This window comes from Portunus trituberculatus, chromosome 38 (assembly GCF_017591435.1).
Source record: "Portunus trituberculatus isolate SZX2019 chromosome 38, ASM1759143v1, whole genome shotgun sequence".
NCBI classification, from domain to species: Eukaryota; Metazoa; Arthropoda; class Malacostraca; order Decapoda; family Portunidae; genus Portunus; species Portunus trituberculatus.
In genome coordinates this window covers 1,568,328-1,577,534 of record NC_059292.1, presented here as the reverse complement: position 1 = coordinate 1,577,534, position 9,207 = coordinate 1,568,328, and the positions used below count along the sequence as shown (strand labels likewise).

Genomic DNA, 9,207 nt, shown 5'->3' with positions numbered 1-9,207 from the left:
ATGCAGGATGGGAGAGGCCGGTTTAAAGGCGTAGGCAGAGAGAGCAGGGCGGGATTGGAGAGGAGAGGAGAGGAGAGAGGAGGGATAGTGGGAACGAGGACAGGAGAGAGGCCAGAAGGGGCGGGGACGTGGAAAGAGGACGAGTGCGTAGGCGAGAGAGAGAGAGAGAGAGAGAGAGAGAGAGAGAGAGAGTGGGTGGAAGACAGGACTAGAAGAGGCCACTGTGGTTTGGTGGAGTGTGTGGAATGTGGACTGAGCAGGTACCATCGGCTCGTTTACTCAAACACATCTATGCTTCACCTCCACTATTTCAAATTGCTTTATTTAAATTTAAACAAGTTTTTTTTTAGGTGTTTTCATGGTGCTAGAGGCAGCGTGACAAGATTTATACATTTTTAATTGGAGAAACACTTGAAAACCTCGCTAATCATCTCTGCGATCTTGAAAAACTCGTGGTGAGAGAGGAAATCGTTTCTGAATAAGCAACTTAGTTTGAGTGTGGAGAAGGAGGAGGAGGAGGAGGAGGAGGAGGAAGAGAAGGAGGAGGAGGAGGAAGAGAAGGAGGAGGAGAAGGAAGAGGAGCAAGAAGGGATAGGCAGCAACAGGATATAGGGCAGAGAGGGCTGGCCGAGGAAAGAAACATTCCCGTCACACGAAAGAGAGAAAAAAAGAAAAGATATGAGCCCCTTTGTGGTTTGCCAAATTCATCCTGGGAATTAGGACGGTCACTCATTTACATCACAAGCTTTATCCCCATTCTGTAACCCGCGGCCTTGGCTCTCTGTCCCGGCACCTCGAAGGCCTCTCATCACCTTGAATTGTTTTATAAATGTGGACACACTATGGGGGGCGGGGGACGGTAAGGTGTGAATCGGAAATGTGTCGTGAGGTGTGGAGAATACAATGAGGATGAGATTAACCCCTTCAGTACCATGACGCGTTTCTGTGATCATTCTGGTTACTATTTATTGATTTTATACAGATTCAAAAACATATGTAGGGGATTACAATAGTGAAGACTGTGGCCCTCATTCCTCTGACCTCCATACACCCTTCCTCATGTCAATAAAATGGTCTAATCGTACACAAAACTTATGGTGAAAAAGGGTCTCAGTACTGAAGGGGTTGATAATTATTACTATTAGATTATTACGATACGATATGATTTTTTTTTTTTCTGGTGTTCTTAGTAAGCGTTCACTATTTTTCTCTTATTCAGTCAAATGGTGAGATAGTTTGATAATGAGTAGGGATGAAGTGAAATGTGAAATGGCTGACTGCCTGACTGACTGACTGACTGACTGACTGTCTGACTGAATGACTGACTGACTGACTGACTCTACATTCTGACTGACTTTATATTTTGTCAAGACGGTTTGGTAATGAGTCTGGATGAAGTGAGATATGGTTGACTGAGTGACTGACTGACTAACTGATTGACTGATTGAGTGAATGAGCGAGTGAGTAAGTGAGTGACTGACTGACTAACCTTACATTCTGGGGTTGAAGGGATCACGATTCAGTGTTTGTCGAGGCGAGGTGGTCCAGATCTGAGAGGCAAGCAGGGAGCCAGGTTTCAGGTGTGGCTGTGCTGTGGCGGTCAGTGAGTTACGTGAGTTGACATTGACCTTTGACTTTACGAGCAGCAATTATGTCCTGATCTTCATCCTTGAATTTGTGTATATGATTCTCCCTTTAGTTTTTTTATTTATTTATTCATTTATTTATTTATATTTGTTTTTATTATTTTTTTATTTATTTATTTACTTCGTTCTTTCATCTTCACTCACTCCTCGATGTATGAACTTATCTGCACCCGTCGCTAATTCGAAACTATATCTATGCAATCTGCGCCCTTTCATGTCTCAAACTGATTGTGTTCTGGAGGAGCCGAACCTGGAAGAGCCGAACCTGACTTCTTGGCACCTCACTGTTGCCATAAAGCAGCAGCAGCAGCGACTAGATTCGTTCACTCTGTCGATTGCGAACACACACACACACACACACACACACACACACACACACACACACACACACACACACACACACACACACTGCGTAGTGTAGTGGTTAGCACGCTCGACTCACAATCGAGAGGGCTGGGTTCGAGTTCCGGGAAGCGGCGAGGCAAATGGGCAAGCTTCTTAATGTGTGGGGTGTGTTCACCTAGCAGTAAATAGGTACGGGATGTAACTCGAGGGGTTGTGGCCTCGCTTTCCCGGTGTGTTGTATGTTGTGTGGTCTCAGTCCTACCCGAAGATCGGTCTATGAGCTCTGAGCTCGCTCCGTAATGGGGAAGACTGGCTGGGTGACCAGCAGGCGACCGAGGTGAATTACACACACACACACACACACACACACACACATAAGTCACTTACGCTATTTATAGACACGTTATTAGAGACTGGATTCATACCGTTAACATTTGATCTCGACACACACACACACACACACACACACACACACACACACACACACACACACACACGTCATTTATACGCTATTTATAGACTTGTTATTAGGGACTGGATTCATACCGTTAACATTCTATCTCGGATCGCAATACAGTTTCAAGGGTATCCATCACTGGCAATCTAGATGAGCAGATTGGAACTCGCAACAACAGATTCAGTTCAAGTGAATATTGACACAACAAAAATAAATCAACAGACATAGATAGAATTATGGATGAGAGGGACGAGCTTCACGGGCAGGTAGGGAGAATAACAGTCGAGCATTAGAGAGGATGAGTGTGAGAAAATATTATACCGGTGCAGGGAGGCGAGTTTATTCTCGACTTGTTTCGCTGATGCTTCTTTAGGGTAAGTTGGGAATAAACTCACCTCCCTGCACCTGTGTTTCTTTTCACCTCCTCCTCCTCCTCCTCCAACTTGTCTGAATGTCTGAACAAAAAATATTATAGTTTAGAGTTTTATTGTCAATCTTGTTGCTGAGAATGGGCAAGATGGGATGATAGAGGATACCTGTCTTTCTACTTTTTTTTCCGTTTTTTTTTTTTATAGCATTCACTACATATTTTCATTTAGGATCACATACACGCGCTCATTCAAACCCCACACCGATCCTGAACAGCTCCGACAACAGAAACGTGCTTGGTTGCTTGGCGTTCATGGTGTCCTCAGTCAAACAGCGAGGCAAAATATAAACAAATCCAGCCAGTGTCACTCCAGCTCGTGCAGTAAACACTTTTAAACGCTTTATTATGTTTGTCTTTAGTACATAAATAGACTTTAAATATATTTCTAGAAGGACGAACAACTCATTTTCAAGCATAAGATTTTTGGGCACACCTACACACATATAAAGTAACTAGAAAATAATAAAAAGATGCAGATAAAAAGAAATAAGGCTTTGAGGTAACTTAGAGAGGCAGGAAAGGAAAGGAAAGGAAATGAAACTACTAATTTTAACCCACGAGAAGGAAACTGAACATAGATAATGGTTGAAGCAGAATGACAGCTGCTCGAACCCCCAACAGCCTCCCACCTCTGTTTTACTCCTACTGCCCCTTCACATCCCTCACTCCTCCATTCACACAGACGGGTTTCTACAGCCTACCTTCTCCGGGTTTCCCAAAGTTTCCACAGGCATCCATTTAACATCACGCAGGAAGGATGAACGACTGGTTGAACTGCATGCCGAATGGTTCACCGCGGATTCGAATCTGCTTCGGTGCTTCTGTCCGACGATTCTTACGGTACCCATTCTATTTTGTGTGTGTGTGTGTGTGTGTGTGTGTGTCCATCCTCACCGATCTGATACCGACATGTAGATAAGGTAAGATGAATGAGAGGAAAGAAATTTGTGAGAATTATACACTCACGAACACACACACACACACACACACACTCTCTCTCTCTCTCTCTCTCTCTCTCTCTCTCTCTCTCTCTCTCTCTCTCTCTCTCTCTCTCTCTCTCTCTCTCTCTCTGTGTGGCGGGGGTGGGGGATGGAGATCGCCTGGCCTAGCAACATCAACTTTGGCATAGTCTTTCTTTAGCACACACCACTGAACTGCCCGCTCAAGTGTAAGAAACGTGAAAACACAGATAAGAATTTCCAAGAATAGAAAAAAAAAAAAAACTTGAACCAAACCCCCTCGCATCATGTAGAAAAAAAAAAAAACTTTGCTTATAATTATGTCCTAAGACTACATATCCGGCCTTGTGTTGTGCCGTGCTCGGTGCTATATTTACCCTCTTATCGAGACATACTTAGACACATCCAGCGATATGACCAACACCTCGATAAAGCAGTGTGCATGTGGTGGCTTGTATAACTTTGGTGTATAGACAGAAATAGCTGAGGTGATGAGAAGTAGTTCAGTACAAGGGAGCATTGGAGCATTGTGGCACAGGAGAGGAGTCACACAGGCGATCAGGAGACATGAAAACTCTGGGACGAGGGGCAGTATTCAGAAATGCTGTGTTCTCTCACCATCACTGCTTTCCATAGGCTTTAGTTGAAGATCTCGTGTTTTCAAAGGTATTTTTATGGTTCTGGTGAGATTAGCAAGTTTTTTTTTTTTCTATTTAAAGGAGAAACTGTCCTGAAAATTTGGGTAGTTGTCTCTGTCTGTGACCTTAGAAAATTGTTGTAGTGAGAGAGCGAGGCATTTATGAATACGTGGGCTTGTGCTGTGATGTGGTGGTTTGTGGTGGTTTGTGGTGGCTTTCGTCGCCGTGCATCAGTGAGGAGGTGGTGGTGGTGGTGGAGTTGAGGGAAACGTGACCACTGTCCTTACACCTTCAAGGGGGACAAGGAGAGCGCTGTTTTTTTTTTTCTTCTTTTTCTTGCTAGTAGTGATGGTGGTGGTTACGTAAGTGTGTGTGTGTGTGTGTTTCACTGTATCACTGTTTGATCTGCCGCAGTCTCTGACGAGACAGCCAGACGTTACCCTACGGAACGAGCTCAGAGCTCATTATTTCCGATCTTCGGATAGGCCTGAGACCAGGCACACACCACACACCGGGACAACAAAGTCACAACTCCTCGATTTACATCCCGTACCTACTCACTGCTAGGTGAACAGGAGCTACACGTGAAAGGAGACACATCCAAATATCTCCACCCGGCCGGGGAATCGAACCCCGGTCCTCTGGCATGTGAAGCCAGCGCTTTAACCACTGAGCTACCGGGTGTGTGTGTGTGTGTGTGTGTGTGTGTGTTTTTTGTATTCTGTAAAAGTCATATAAATTGGTTAAGTGTGTTACGTATATTTTCTTACGACTCGACTTGACTTGTGGGCCGTTGCATCAATTTTATCTGAGAGAGAGAGAGAGAGAGAGAGAGAGAGAGAGAGAGAGAGAGAGAGAGAGTGTGTGTGTGTGTGTTCAGTTGATGCCCATGTAGAGAGGTGTGTATATATAACATTAACATTGACTGCACGAGTACTGTAGGTAAATGGTACAAGTTTCTTAACAAAATATCACCACATAATCGCATAATTCAAGTATATCATCTTTTAACAAAGGAAGTGTTTATGTTCTTGAAGGTGGCAGAAAGCTCATATCTTCACCTCATCCACCGGAGACCACTATTGATTGCAAAGTGTTGACATTCCTGCTGCTTGGTGATTGGTGATTGGTGATTGGTGCCGGTGGGATCACATCATTACCCTCATCGTTATTCTTATCATGTTTCACTCTGCTGTCACTAACAATGTAACTAACTAGCGTTGGTAGTTTAAGGAGGATGAGGTGTATCTTTTTGGAGTGTTCTGTGTCGGAACTAAGAAAACACACGAATGACGCAAGTGTTCAGGTGACAGTATATGGCGATTGAGATGTGATATTTTACCACTTGCATTATTTTATTCATCTGTGGACTGTTGAGCCTTGTGAGCCTTGTGAGTCTTGCTTGGCCACAAAACCGCATTCATCAGCCTCACTTACCTTGATCCCGAGGTTTCTGTGTGTCTAGGCAGCGGAAGGCTTACAACACTTGATTATAACCTTGATGTCACTTGTCGCGTCTGTATGTTTGTATGTATGGCTGTTTTACTCAAGAACTCAAAAGGTGCACTATTTCTTAATCCTCAAACTTCAAGAATTTTGCTTAGAATTACTTTATACTCGGTTTGCATCGTACAACTCTTGCCACTGTCTGTCTGTCTGTCATGTCAAATTATGTTTATGTTAATGTTAGAACAATCTGTCATTTGAGTGTCTATCGATATCGTCAAGCAACCAGTAATGCAATACTCCACCTCTGTGCAGGGAACGTGGGCGTGCATTTCCTGCTTCCACCGAGCCTCCAACACGTTGAAAGAGATCTTCTTCTCCACGTGGGGGTTCTTGGCAGGATGCAATCTCAACCTTGTCTCCTTGATAACTGCCGTCCTTTCCTTCTCCTGCATTTTCCAAAATAAAACGGCAGACTGTTGGAGGTCCGAGCTTGTCTCCTGAGTCTCCTGACGAAGAGCCGCCAATGTGTTCTGTAACTCAGACTCTCTCGCAGCGAGGCACTCACGCAAAACAAGGGAACACACAGTCAGGGCGCGTTTCAGTTGTTTCTGCAGGAGGCGCCATTTCTACCTTTGAGTCAGGCACCGGCACTGTGGTCAGGTCACAGAATATTTTTGTACAGTATAGCACGTTTCTCCACGGAGACTGACCTCTGAGTGTATGATACGGTAGTAGGTGAGGAAGGCATAACGCCCACTTCTGAAAATCTGTTTGTATGTGTTGTAAGGAAAACTTGTGTAATGAAAGGCGGACGGTGTGTGATAACAGATGCAAGGTGTGCACAGCCTATATTAATCCACCTTGTTAGTGGCAAACTGTTCGGTTAGTCAGAACTATGTACTGAAGACCCGCGCAGCTTGGTCTTTATACTCTTCCATGCTAGGTATCCCGAAGATAGTTCATAAGATTCATAAGATAGTCCCTACATTTTTACCATGAGTTTTGGGTATGATTAGACGACTTTATTGACATTAGGAAGAGTTTATGGAGGTCAGAAGATTAATAGCCACAGTCTTCACTATTTTTAATCTCCACATAAGTTTCTGAATCTATATAAAATCGCCAAGAATGAATATGCATAGGCGTCATGGTACTGAAGGGGTTAAACATATTAAGAATTTAGATAGAATATTTTGCGTTTTTAAAATATTGTGGTGTGGTCATCAGTATAGCTGCCCAACCATCGCTGTGTCCGTAAGGATGAATAAATAATCCCTCATTTCACTGTTCCTTTCCTTCTTTCCTTCCCTTACTCACTGGTCACTCAGCCAGGCTTGTTCTTCACTTCTATGTGTGGGATGATGATGACGATGATGATGATAATGATGATGATGATGATGACGATGATGATGATGATGATGATGATGATGATGATGATGATGATGATGATGATGATGATGATGATGATGATGATGATGATGATGATGATGATGATGATGATGATGATGATGATGATGATAGTAATGATAATGAATATTGATCCTTTACCTTTCCAATTCTTCTTTGTCCGTTTTTTCTTATCCTTAGTCTTTCCTTCGTATTGATCTTCTCTGCTGTGTATTCTACTACTACTGCTGCTGCTGCTGCTGCTGCTGCTGCTGCTGCTGCTGCTGCTGCTGCTGCTGCTGCTGCTACTACTACTACTACTACTACTACTACTACTACTAATAATAATAATAATAATAATAATAATATTACTACTACTACTACTACTACTACTACTACTACTAATAATAATAATAATAATAATATTGCTGCTGCTGCTGCTGCTGCTGCTGCTGCTGCTGCTACTGCTACTGCTACTACTACTACTACTATCACCACCACCACCGCCACTTCTACTACTACTACTGCTAGTTATACTATAATAATAATAATAATAATAATAATAATAACAACAACAACAACAATATGCATTTCATTTAAATTTCAGCAGCAGTCTATTTAGAAGCACCATGTAAGGTTTGGTTAGCTTCTCAACACAGCAAAACTATTCTAAAGCGGAAACTGAAGTGAGTGAGGTGAGGTTTGGGTGTAACAAGAGAGCGCCTTCTGAGTAAAGAGGGTCAGTGGCGGAACAGAGGGACGAGGGGTCACTGACTTGCTATTTATGAGTGAAACTGTGGGAGAGAATAGCTGTGTTTGTATCGGACCGTGCGTGTGTGTGTGTGTGTGTGTGTGTGTGTGTGTGTGTGTGTGATTCACTGTTTGATCTGCTGCAGTCTCTGACGAGACAGCCAGACGTTACCCTACGGAACGAGCTCAGAGCTCATTATTTCCGATCTTCGGATAGGCCTGAGACCAGGCACACACCACACACCGGGACAACAAGGTCACAACTCCTCGATTTACATCCCGTACCTACTCACTGCTAGGTGAACAGCACCTACACGTGAAAGGAGACACACCCAAATATCTCCACCCGGCCGGTGTATGTGTGTCTGTGTGTGTGTGTGTGTGTGTGTGTGTGTGTGTGTGTGTGTGTGTGTGTGTGTGTGTACCCTGTGACTTAAGGTGAGCAGGGTGTGGTGTGGGTTCTGGGCCTGTGGTGGGGTGTTTGTTCAGAGCCTGTGGTGGGGCGTTTTTTTTTTTTTTTTTTTTCTTCCTTTCTTTTTTGGCCATCACCATTTATGTATTCTATTTTTCCTTTTGAATTTGTCTGTATACTTATTTTTACAAATGTACGTTGTTTATTCTCCTTAATGTTTTTTTTATCTTTTGTTACTTTTCATTTACTTATTCTTATTTTCGTCTTTTTATATGTGTAACTGTACCCAAAATATTGACAGGTAGTGCTAGGTAAGAAAGGGTGGAGGGGGGGAGGGAGTAAATGGACACGTTGGTGCTGCTACTGGTCAACCCCTTCAGTAATGCGACACATTTTTACCGTGAGATTTGTGTACGATTAGACCATTTTGTTTACACTAGAAAGGGAGGGTTTGTGGTGGTCAGAAGCTTAATGGCCACAGTCTTCACTATTTTAATCTGTTTTAATCCTCACATAAGTTTCTGAAGTTGTATAAAATCACCAAATAGTAAGCAGAATGAATATGGAAATGCGTCATGGTACTGAAGGGGTTAAGATACTATTGTTTACTTCACACTTCTATAGTTTCAGCAAAATTATCCCTTTTCTTCAGTTTTATTTTAATACTGTATGTTTATTTCGTCTTTTTTTTTTTCGTGCTTGTGTGTTTCTCTTTATATGTAGTATAATCCACAA

The 9,207-nt window shown here is 43.0% G+C and overlaps 1 long non-coding RNA gene across 1 annotated transcript; it reads left to right on the top strand.

Annotated features, from left to right (window-relative positions):
- Positions 1 to 3,623: 3,623 nt before the first annotated feature.
- LOC123515229 lies at positions 3,624 to 7,208 on the top strand. Its single transcript, XR_006677837.1, has 2 exons — positions 3,624 to 3,798; positions 6,237 to 7,208. It is a non-coding gene; the product is annotated as an uncharacterized LOC123515229 (long non-coding RNA).
- The last annotated feature ends 1,999 nt before the right edge of the window (positions 7,209 to 9,207 follow it).